Source organism: Xiphias gladius, chromosome 24 (genome assembly GCF_016859285.1).
Source record: "Xiphias gladius isolate SHS-SW01 ecotype Sanya breed wild chromosome 24, ASM1685928v1, whole genome shotgun sequence".
In the NCBI taxonomy this organism is placed as follows: domain Eukaryota; kingdom Metazoa; phylum Chordata; class Actinopteri; order Istiophoriformes; family Xiphiidae; genus Xiphias; species Xiphias gladius.
The window spans coordinates 14802974-14812735 of NC_053423.1; positions in this window are offsets into that span (position 1 = coordinate 14802974).

Sequence of the window (9762 nt, forward strand, 5' to 3'; positions counted from 1 at the left end):
TCAAACAATTTGTGCATAATATGTTACTATGTGTAGAATTTGAAAATGTCCAACTATGGCACCCCCTAGTGGCCTAATGAAGACAACAAAAATTTTTACTGGTATATTTTTCTACAACCTTATGCTTATTGTTAGAATAATGTATTTTACAGGTCTGTATTTTCCTAATAATTCCCCAATAATTTCATCAGACATTTCCTAGAAAAATTGTGAAATATGGGGAAAATAAAGACAGTGTTCAATTAGCACACCACCAATGAATGAATCAAAATTAATTACCAATGTAACCTTGAGAGTCTTAGAAGTCAGTGTACAGCAGGCCAGCTAAACATAAAAAAATGTGATATTTGTCTACAGAAAAACATATAGATTAACATGTATACAGAATAGTTTTCAATAATATATTTTTAATTATATTTATTTGGGGGGTTTAATGGTGCTGTTCTTTCAAGGAAATTACTATTTTCCCTTTAATTATTACCATACTATTTCCATTCTTTCCAGCAAATTTCCAAGGGAAGTATTGGAAAATTACTAAGAAATTATGGAGCCGTAAAATAAAGCGTCATCAAATTCTACACATACTTGGTTTACAATGTTTACTGAACACTACAGTATTTGTACTTACTGTACTTACTTACTCAGTACAGAAATTTGAATGTTGGTTTGAAGAATTATGTACATTTTAGACACAGCTATTATGGAATGTAAGCAGACCATTTATGGTTCATACAGGTTCAAAAATGTAAATTATTACTCCACCACTATTGCAGATGGCTCAATTCTGCTTTAAGTGTATAGATTTGGGAAGCAGTGGAATTACATTTAGTTTGACTTTCTTGTCAGCCAGACGTACAAACACATTCCTGTTAAGTTTGAGGTTAATAAAACAGAGTGCACCCTGTGGATAAAACACCACAACATTTCACCGAAGAGACATTAATTCAAATACTTTCATGAGAAAGACAACAGAAAATTCCAAACATCAAGGTTTGGAAAAACCTTCCCAAAAAAAATGGACATATCTTTCCCCCAGTAATAAAACATGGCATTATATATTAACCCAGAGTGATGCTAAGCTACTTAATGTAAATTCTGCCCTGGGGAATAAAACTGTGCTCTCTTTAGTTGACCAGTACAAGGACATACACATGTCACAACAATGAAGACAAAAAGGAGCAGGAATTAGCTGAAAAACTGTGCAGACTGAAACAGAAGTGGCTGAAAATTGATTTCAAGTTCTGTCAGTGACAGTGAAGAAAACAGTGCACACACACAAAAAAAACATCTCCACCACCAACTGCCTTGAGAAAACAAAACCGTGCCATTAAAAATATAATAGGATTATCGTTTCTGTTTGTTTGTCACGGCGGATCAAGAAAATTACAGTTAAGAGAAGAGCTTAGAGCCACATTGTTATCACCACTTCAGAAAACGAGGCGCAGACACAGACCATTTGCATATTCATTTCCTGCTTTTGAAATTCACCTTTTTAATTAGTCTGCGTGGAACAATCACTTAATATCTGCAAACACCTTGACACCGAGAGCCGCCACAAACATGTCCTCAGCTGCCTTGCACTTAACATGGGATCATCAAACAGCGAGCGAGTAACACAATGCTGATGTGTGTCGGAGTGATGTCTGAGTGGGAGGAAAAGAGCTGAAAAAGGAACAAAAAAAAAAAAAAAGAACTGCGATGAAGGCTAACAGTCATGCACAAGGTTGTGGGAGCTGTGTTTGTTTGTTTGTTTTGTTGTTTGTGTAAGGAACAAAAAAACAAGCACAAGAACAACACAAAAGCTTCAAGACAGGAATCTGTTGCAACAGCAGAGATTTAGATCATCCTAGTGTGCTGTCTTGTTTGTTGTCTTATGTTTATTTTCTACCAGACGGTGGCTTCAGAGGGTGACAAGGAGGACTTTCTTATTTGTCCTCGCCTGCCACAGCACCGGACCATCCATTCCCGTTTCCTCTTTTCTCTCTTGTCATAATTATCCTGCAAAAACAATGGTGCGCAGTAAACTTTGCAGGATGGGGGAGTGTGTGGGTCAGAAATGTGATTCAGGACGCCGCTGGTCGCGCGTGGCACTTTGGGTCGAGGCAGGCTCATGGCTCCCAGGAAAAGACGTTTCTAATTACGTGAAGTTTGGCAGGAGGAATCCGCTTTCCCTCCACCACCTTGATTTCAAGTGAAAAGTACTTTTTCTACCATGAATCCCTAACAGCTATAAGGAGACAACAAATAAGAACACATATCTATGTGTGTGAGAGTAAACACTATTTTGGAGGCGACATTTGTATAATCTCATTTATAATGCAAAATGAGTGTAGAAGGCAAATGTTCTCATGTTTTTCATGGCAGGTCACTTACAAAGAAAACCAATTTTTAACTACCACATTCTACTTTTCTATCGTGCAAAAAGTTATGCAGGTTTAGTCTCTTCATTGATGGTTGATTCAGAAAATAAAGGCCACTGAGTTGTTTGAGGTTTTACGTAGATTAGATTAAATGAAAGGCTGAATCTTAACCTGCACTTGGGGTAAGTTGACAGCTGCCAGTCAAGCCCTCTGACGTCTCTCTGTGCTGCGGAGTAATTGTCCAGCTCTAGTTGCGGTTGGCGTTATTATGATCATCAGCAGTGACAGTCGAGCAGATAATGAATAAAGCAGTCGGACAGAAACAGCAGCAGCACAGAAATACACAGACAGTATGCAACACACTGCCGTCGCACTTGATGTCATTACTGGTCCTACTAAAACACTGTGTTCTGATGTTGGTACCACAGATACACAAAGAAAAGAAATTAATTAAATTAAGATACACTGTTTCACAGCTGAGTATAAAAAAAAAAGTCTCTTCAAGGCTCTTTGAGGCTTTAAATTGTTTTTAGAGCCCAAACTTTTGTCTTAAACGCAACGAAAAAACTTTTTCTGCTTTGAAATAAAATATAAATATATTTCCACAATCAGTCAATGTATTTAAGGTTGTAAGAAATATGAAAACATGTTGTAATAGCTGTTTTTATGTGTGTGTGTCATGAATTTGAGCGCAATTGCAGTTTGAATTTCATTCATCTGTTATTCCTGGGTTCAGCCTGTGTTTTTCTCACAGCTGACTGTCTTTTTTTATTAATTTTTTTTTTTTTAACCCTGCCATCAGTTGTGGGAGACTTAGCGACAAACATATCAATTTAGAAGAAGTAATATTCAGGTGAGACTAACTTTTGGATCTTGTCTAATTTTGTACGTACAAAAATATATTAAATCTCTCAGCCGGAAACACAACATTTTTTTGGGTACAGTAGACTTTACCTGCACCAGCAGGGTAATGTTAGATAAAACAAACTCCGATTAAGCTCACAAGGTGGTCAAAAACAGACGTAAATGATAAAAACAAGCAAGTAATGTAGTGTCCTCCCACCACTTTGTGTTTTAAATCAAAAAGGCTTTTGAGATTGCATTTCATTTCCATCATTCACGCAGATGGCAGCTTGGCTCCTCTGACTGGCAGTTAGGCTCAGATGACATGACAGATGTAATTTCATTTCTCTGTTTTTTGTTTTTCTCTGTAAGAATAATTGGATCCGTTGAATGGAATTTGCTACCAATCTCTCGGTTTTCCTAATAGTCCGTTTTGGCTCCCTTTTGTTTTCAAACTGCGGCAGATTTCGGTTTGGTTTTGGCTTTTACCATTAAACACTGTGCCATTGACAGGGAGCAAACTAGTATAACAAGAGATTTAAGTGTTTTAAAATGATTTACTCTCAATTCAATATTTCTATAGTGGGAAAAACTGCACTTAAATGATTGATAAGGCTTCACTGCTAGCCACAATTATGCATACATCAAGCTCAATTTTAAAATTATTTATCCAGTTCCTCCTTAAATATTATTCCTCCGTCAGCCGTCAGTGTGAAATGCCACTGCACGCTGCCTTTTTGTTTTTTGGGATATCCCTGCAGCACTGGCAGAAAGAGCAGCCAATTCACTGTATACTGTGTAACCGAACCTGTTTTATTCTCAGGGTCGGTACGTACCACTTTCTGACATGTTTGATGTGTTCGCATGTCTCGGTGTGATGTGCGTGTACATAAATAACACAACTCGGAATATCTATGTGTATGTGTTTGTGTGTGTGTCTGTGTGTGCAGTGGGGGTGCACGCGGATGTTCCTTCTGCAGCACTGTCTTGTTGCCGCATTTCTTGCTGACAGGTCTGATCAGAAAGCGATGACAGCCTATGATTGTCAAAACGCCTGTTGTTGAGTGGCAGCTCGGCTTTGGCTCTGCCTTATTTTCCACTTCCCTTCCCCCTGGTTTTGTCACATCTCTTTCCCAGCAGTGGGGTTGGCTTAACTCAGAGTGAAGGTAGGAAGAGACGTGTACAGGCACGAGAGGAACTCAATCTCGGCGTGTTGTGTTAAGGCCATTGTAGATGTCACGCGCTAATAATCCCATGACGGTGGCGAAGCGAGCCAGATAGCGACAGTGTGGGAGTTAAACCGGGAGTTGCAGAGCTGAGTTTGGCGACTGTCTTGACAAACAAAGCAGAGCTGCCTCATGCATTGTGTGCTGGACAGGTATGACAAGAGCAATATGTGTTGTTTCCCTAGAAGAATGCTCAAACCCCAAGCTTCGAATGGTGCACCAACAGGTACATTTCACAATAAAGTTCCTCTTTCCTTAGAAGATTGAGTGGTTTTGAGACTCGTTGATGCCCTCCAATTCAATAAAGAATTTCAACAGAGCTAACACCTGAATTTTAGATAGAGTGGATATTTTTTCTTCAATCTGCGAGGCCTTCATTTAACTTTCTGAATTTGCCAACTTCTAGCCACACCACCAGCATAAATCTTAGGACAAAGTACGGAATAAATGTTCACATCTTTCAAAGAGCTTCTCACCATAGTGAAGTGACAGGAATTCATCCATTTTTGAGAAGATCAATTTTGAATTTCAGAGTGTGAGTCTTACATTACATCAAACTAAGTTGCTTGAAGAGCTTAAAATAAAGATTTTATGTTTGATCTAACAATAACTGCAATACCTCTTTATAGGACTTTCACAGGACTTTTCCTTTCATTCTTCAAATGGCATTTTCAAGGGGTACATAGGGTTGGGCAGGAGTCATGATTTGAGAAACTTAATGAACTTAATACTGGTTATAATAGTGGTTTGATAGAACTTTGCTCTTAAATTGTATCATTGTTTCTATCAGTTATGCTCATTGTTCTGCCCCAAGCGAAAATCTATGCAGCAAGCTGAAGACTTCCAATGAAGGTTGAAGACAGCCATTAGCCTTTGAAATGTTTACGGCAAGAAATTGGGACACAGGGAAAACAAGAATGGTAAGAAAATTCAATCATAGTGATTATAAATCAGAAAAAGATTAGATGCTGACAAGATATCAAATTAGTGACATTGTCCCTCCTTTCAGGAAGTATCACCACTGAAACGTCAACATTAAGTCGCCATAAGAAAGTATAACACAGTTATAATTCAGAGTAAATAAGAGTAAAAGAAACAAGGTCAGCGATATAACAGTAATTAAACAGTTAGCTAGTATGTTGTATTAGCAACACATTAGCCTCAGACAACTAGTATAATGTCTAGCTTGGTTAGCAGTAAACTGATTGCAGTAAAACTGAAATCACAAGTGAACAATCACAAATCAACTACAGCATAGCAAAAAGACATCAGGCCCTTCAAAGTCAACTACAGAATATGTTGTTTGTGCATGCGCCCTCTAGAACGACACAATGAAGTGTTTTCTGATCTGATGTCCCTATCAGCAGTTTGACATCATTTGCCTGCAACATCATTGTCCATCGAAAATCGTTACAAATCACTGTTGAAAAATAATCAGTTTTACGATGTGACAATGCTATGGTTAATGTTTAGTTAGGTTTAGAAAAAGCGTTGACTGTCTGTTTGAAAAAGAAAATGAACAGCGATCTCTGGTGTCAAAGTCCAACATATCTAATGACCCGTCCATCCAGCCTGACCTCCTCCCTACATGTTGATCTATAACAACATCACCTGATTTGCTCCTTTGCTCCTGTCATAATTACTTCGGCCACTAGAGGGCTTTGTAACTTGAGCGTTAACAGGCCGTTTTGGGGCACTTGCTAAAACAACTCATGCTGCCTTTCGTCTTGGGAGGACAGTCTCGACAAAGATTACCTACACAGAAAGCTCTAACAAGAACATATGGGGAGTAGATAAAATGCTTATCAATATTGCTGGTGGCAGAATAATAATATTGTACTCACCAAAGCTATTTCTGATATCTAGGAAGGGAGATATCACTAAAAAATAAGGCAAGGAGAGGTCAGATAGTTCAAAATGGCTAGATTATCTAAACCCCGTTTATTTGGAGGTGAAATTGAAAGTGAGTGTCCCTGAACTGTTGGGCATAATTCCTCATTGCACAGGCACAGTAAACTGTTTACAGAACTATGCCAAGTCAACCCTATCTGCTGGAAATTATGTTTTTATACACCTAATTTGCACCTAATTGTCTTTTGCAGGAAACGCGATACTACCTGGATTATGTTTTCTATTAACGTAATGAGAAATTGCTTTTAACGCGATTGCCATTTATCAGTATCAGTAAAACGTTCACTGACAACATATTTCATTTGTTTTTGGCGAAAATATCCAATCTTGCAATATAAATTCTGCTCATAGTGACTGATTAAACTTTTTTATAGTTATCTTTAGCCTCTCACGGTACATGGTTAAGGTTAGAAAAAGATCATTGTCTCGGTTTAATATGGGAGGAATTCCACAGTGAATAAAAGCATGAGAAGCGCGATCTTTCCTGAACCTTTGCCACAGCTCATTTGTTTCCTAAACCTAACCACAGATTGGGGTCAGGATATGAACCCCAGTTGCTGTGATTCCTTTATTCACCACCACGGAATTAGGAAGAAAATTGAATAATATATAAACCTAATTTCTAGGAGAGAGGGTTGGCCAAGTACAGTTGGTGTAATATGACCCACGGAGTTGGTCTGTAAACTTTGATGGAAATTTACAATAGGCAATTTGGGTAATAACTTTACGGATTGCCTTTGTTTTTTCATCCAAATAAGTTAAGATAACTTGGGAGTTTGTTTAGAACCATTGTGATTGTGTGACAGCTGGTGTCTCTTGCTCCATTCGACTATGTTTTGCAATATCGCTATAGTGTCCCAGTCAAATAAAGGAAATAAAAAATGAATATGCTATGAATAAACTTCCAAGTTTAAGGGTAAATACCAGAATAAAAGCCATGTAACAACAAACACAGCTATGGTAACCACGCTATGAATTGTATAAGATCATAGTACCTTACCATGACCGTAAATAGATAAATAAATAAAATCCAGGCAGCAATGAAGTGGAGTTATCTATCATGTCACAAGAAATTGTAACAATATCAGATTAGATTTACCCAGATGCAGGTGGACTTCTGTATGAAACAGCTGTTTGGGTGTGTTTGGCTCATCAAACTAACTCATCATAGTAATACAGTTTAGTACAAAGTTCACACTGGTCACCATGCTGTCGCTCTTCCTCCTCCTCCTCCTCCTCCTCCCTCCTGTCGTTGCTCTGTCTCTCCTTCCTGACCGTGATCGTGATTGTCGAATAGCTGTTAATTAAAGAGATGCTAAACTCATGCGAATGACGGCGATTTAATTTGGGGATAGAAAATAAAACAGCAAAACATGCAGCGGCTTCGACATGGAAGCCTGGTCTGACTTTGGAGGAAGTTGGTTGTGTTGCGGATCCAGGACACGACTTACCCTCAGTGGAGATGTTAGGCAAGGCAAAAGTGACAGGCCAACATCCATCCGCCTCCTCAACTTGTCTATTTATATGTATATTCATATTCATGAGCTATTGGACCATGCACTGTTGGCGATGCATTTAGCATTATTGGAAAAACTGAATCTCTGTCCTCACCCCTGGCAACTGACAGAGAAAGATTGCAGTGCCCAAGTGACAAAGGACTGGCAGGGCTTGGTACTAAATCATTATACTGACGTGGGCAATGAAAGCAGAATCTCATCTCTGGACTTGTAAAAATGACTCTACCCTTCACTTTGGGCATTAAGTGGATTGTTGGTTCTTCTATTAACACATTTCTTAAAGATGTGTAAGTCTTTGGGCGGCTGTATGAAGCCAGAGGAGAAGAACACAGATGATGTGATAATTTACGACTTCCTTGCTTCATGACTCTTTCAAACTTTTACATGCACATCGCTACAGACAAGAGCATTTTGGCCTGAGAGCAGAGTGCATATGCATCAGATGGGATGACAGTTAACCTTTAAGTCAGCCAATAATTTTAAAAACACAGCAAAATTAAAGTGACTTTTATCAGTGTCTGCTGCACAAAAATGCAGCCTCGCTTCTGCAATTTTGTGGTAAGAAGATATTTCAATAAGCAATGTTTTTTGTGAGAAAATAATTCATTTGTGCAAAGTAAACAGAACAGTAGAAAAATGACCAAATATAGTAGTTGCCTTTAAAGTATACATTACAATAGAACAGAGTTTTTAAGAGACAAAACTTGCATATTGTGCAGTGACATTTGCAAACTACAAAACCTTCAGCTTCAGAAAAATTAATTCTTCGTGATGTGTGTTGGTTCGGAATGGTGCAAAGCGCAGTCCATACGGCTACGGACTGGACTTTGCTGTGCGCACAAGGCACATTGGACATTGCATGTGCAGGATGAGAAGTAAATAGCACCTTTAATTAATTTACCGCGTGCTGCATTTTTCTGGTGATAGGAAATGAATATTGATAAGTACGATAGATTATCAGATATAGGGATGATAAATATAATGATAAATATTCACATCCTAGCCAAATATGTATAAATTGAAATAGGCAAAGTTGTCTGCTGAAGAGATATGTCTGTCTGGAAGCAGTTGTATATGATTCCTTATTATGATTCCTTTGTGCATGTACCACACACTGAGGCAACAAAAGTACCACACAAACACAACACTGTGCCCTTTTTAGTGGTCTGGGCAGGCAGGGATCATGTAGCCCATGACGCTAACTGCAGAACTGCAGAGCTGCAGTACTTGATCATCACTGACACATGTCCTACTGTGCCTCAAACTTGAACACAGTCCAATTCAGAGTGAGTCATCAAAATGCCAGAGGGTACAGGTGAAAAAAACCAAACCCTACTGCCTTGATAAAAATGCCACTTCGCCACCACAAAGCCTCTCAGAGTTTTTAGTCTGATATGGAGTCAAAAAATGGTGCGCTCTTTAAAACAAGGAAACAGAAAATGAAGCAATGAGGATCCACCATTTCAGTTGTTGCTTTAATTGAATGTTGTCTTTGAATAAATGCAATACCTTCAAATAAGGTACCATTTTAGTTTTTGGATCCAAGAGCTTTGTTAAATTCGTTTGCATCAAATCAAAATGAAATAGTCTCATCCAATTTTTCACTTATTCAGAAAAAATATAACTTTCCAGCACATAGTCATTACTTAAAACAGATTCCTCCACTTCTGTTATTGATTTGAAGCTTCTCTCTCCACGTCTGTTCCTCTGCTCTCTCTCCCCCCAGGCCCCTGCACTTCCTTCTTCAGTTCTTCCTTCAAACCTCTGACAGTAGGTGCTGCACATAAAGACACTGCTACCTTTGCATAATGCGGATGCGCCTTCTGTAGGTCGAATGAAGCTCCTTCGACATGTGTCAGAAGCTTGCCGTGTAGGCTTGGACTAATGATGGCACGACGGCCAGCC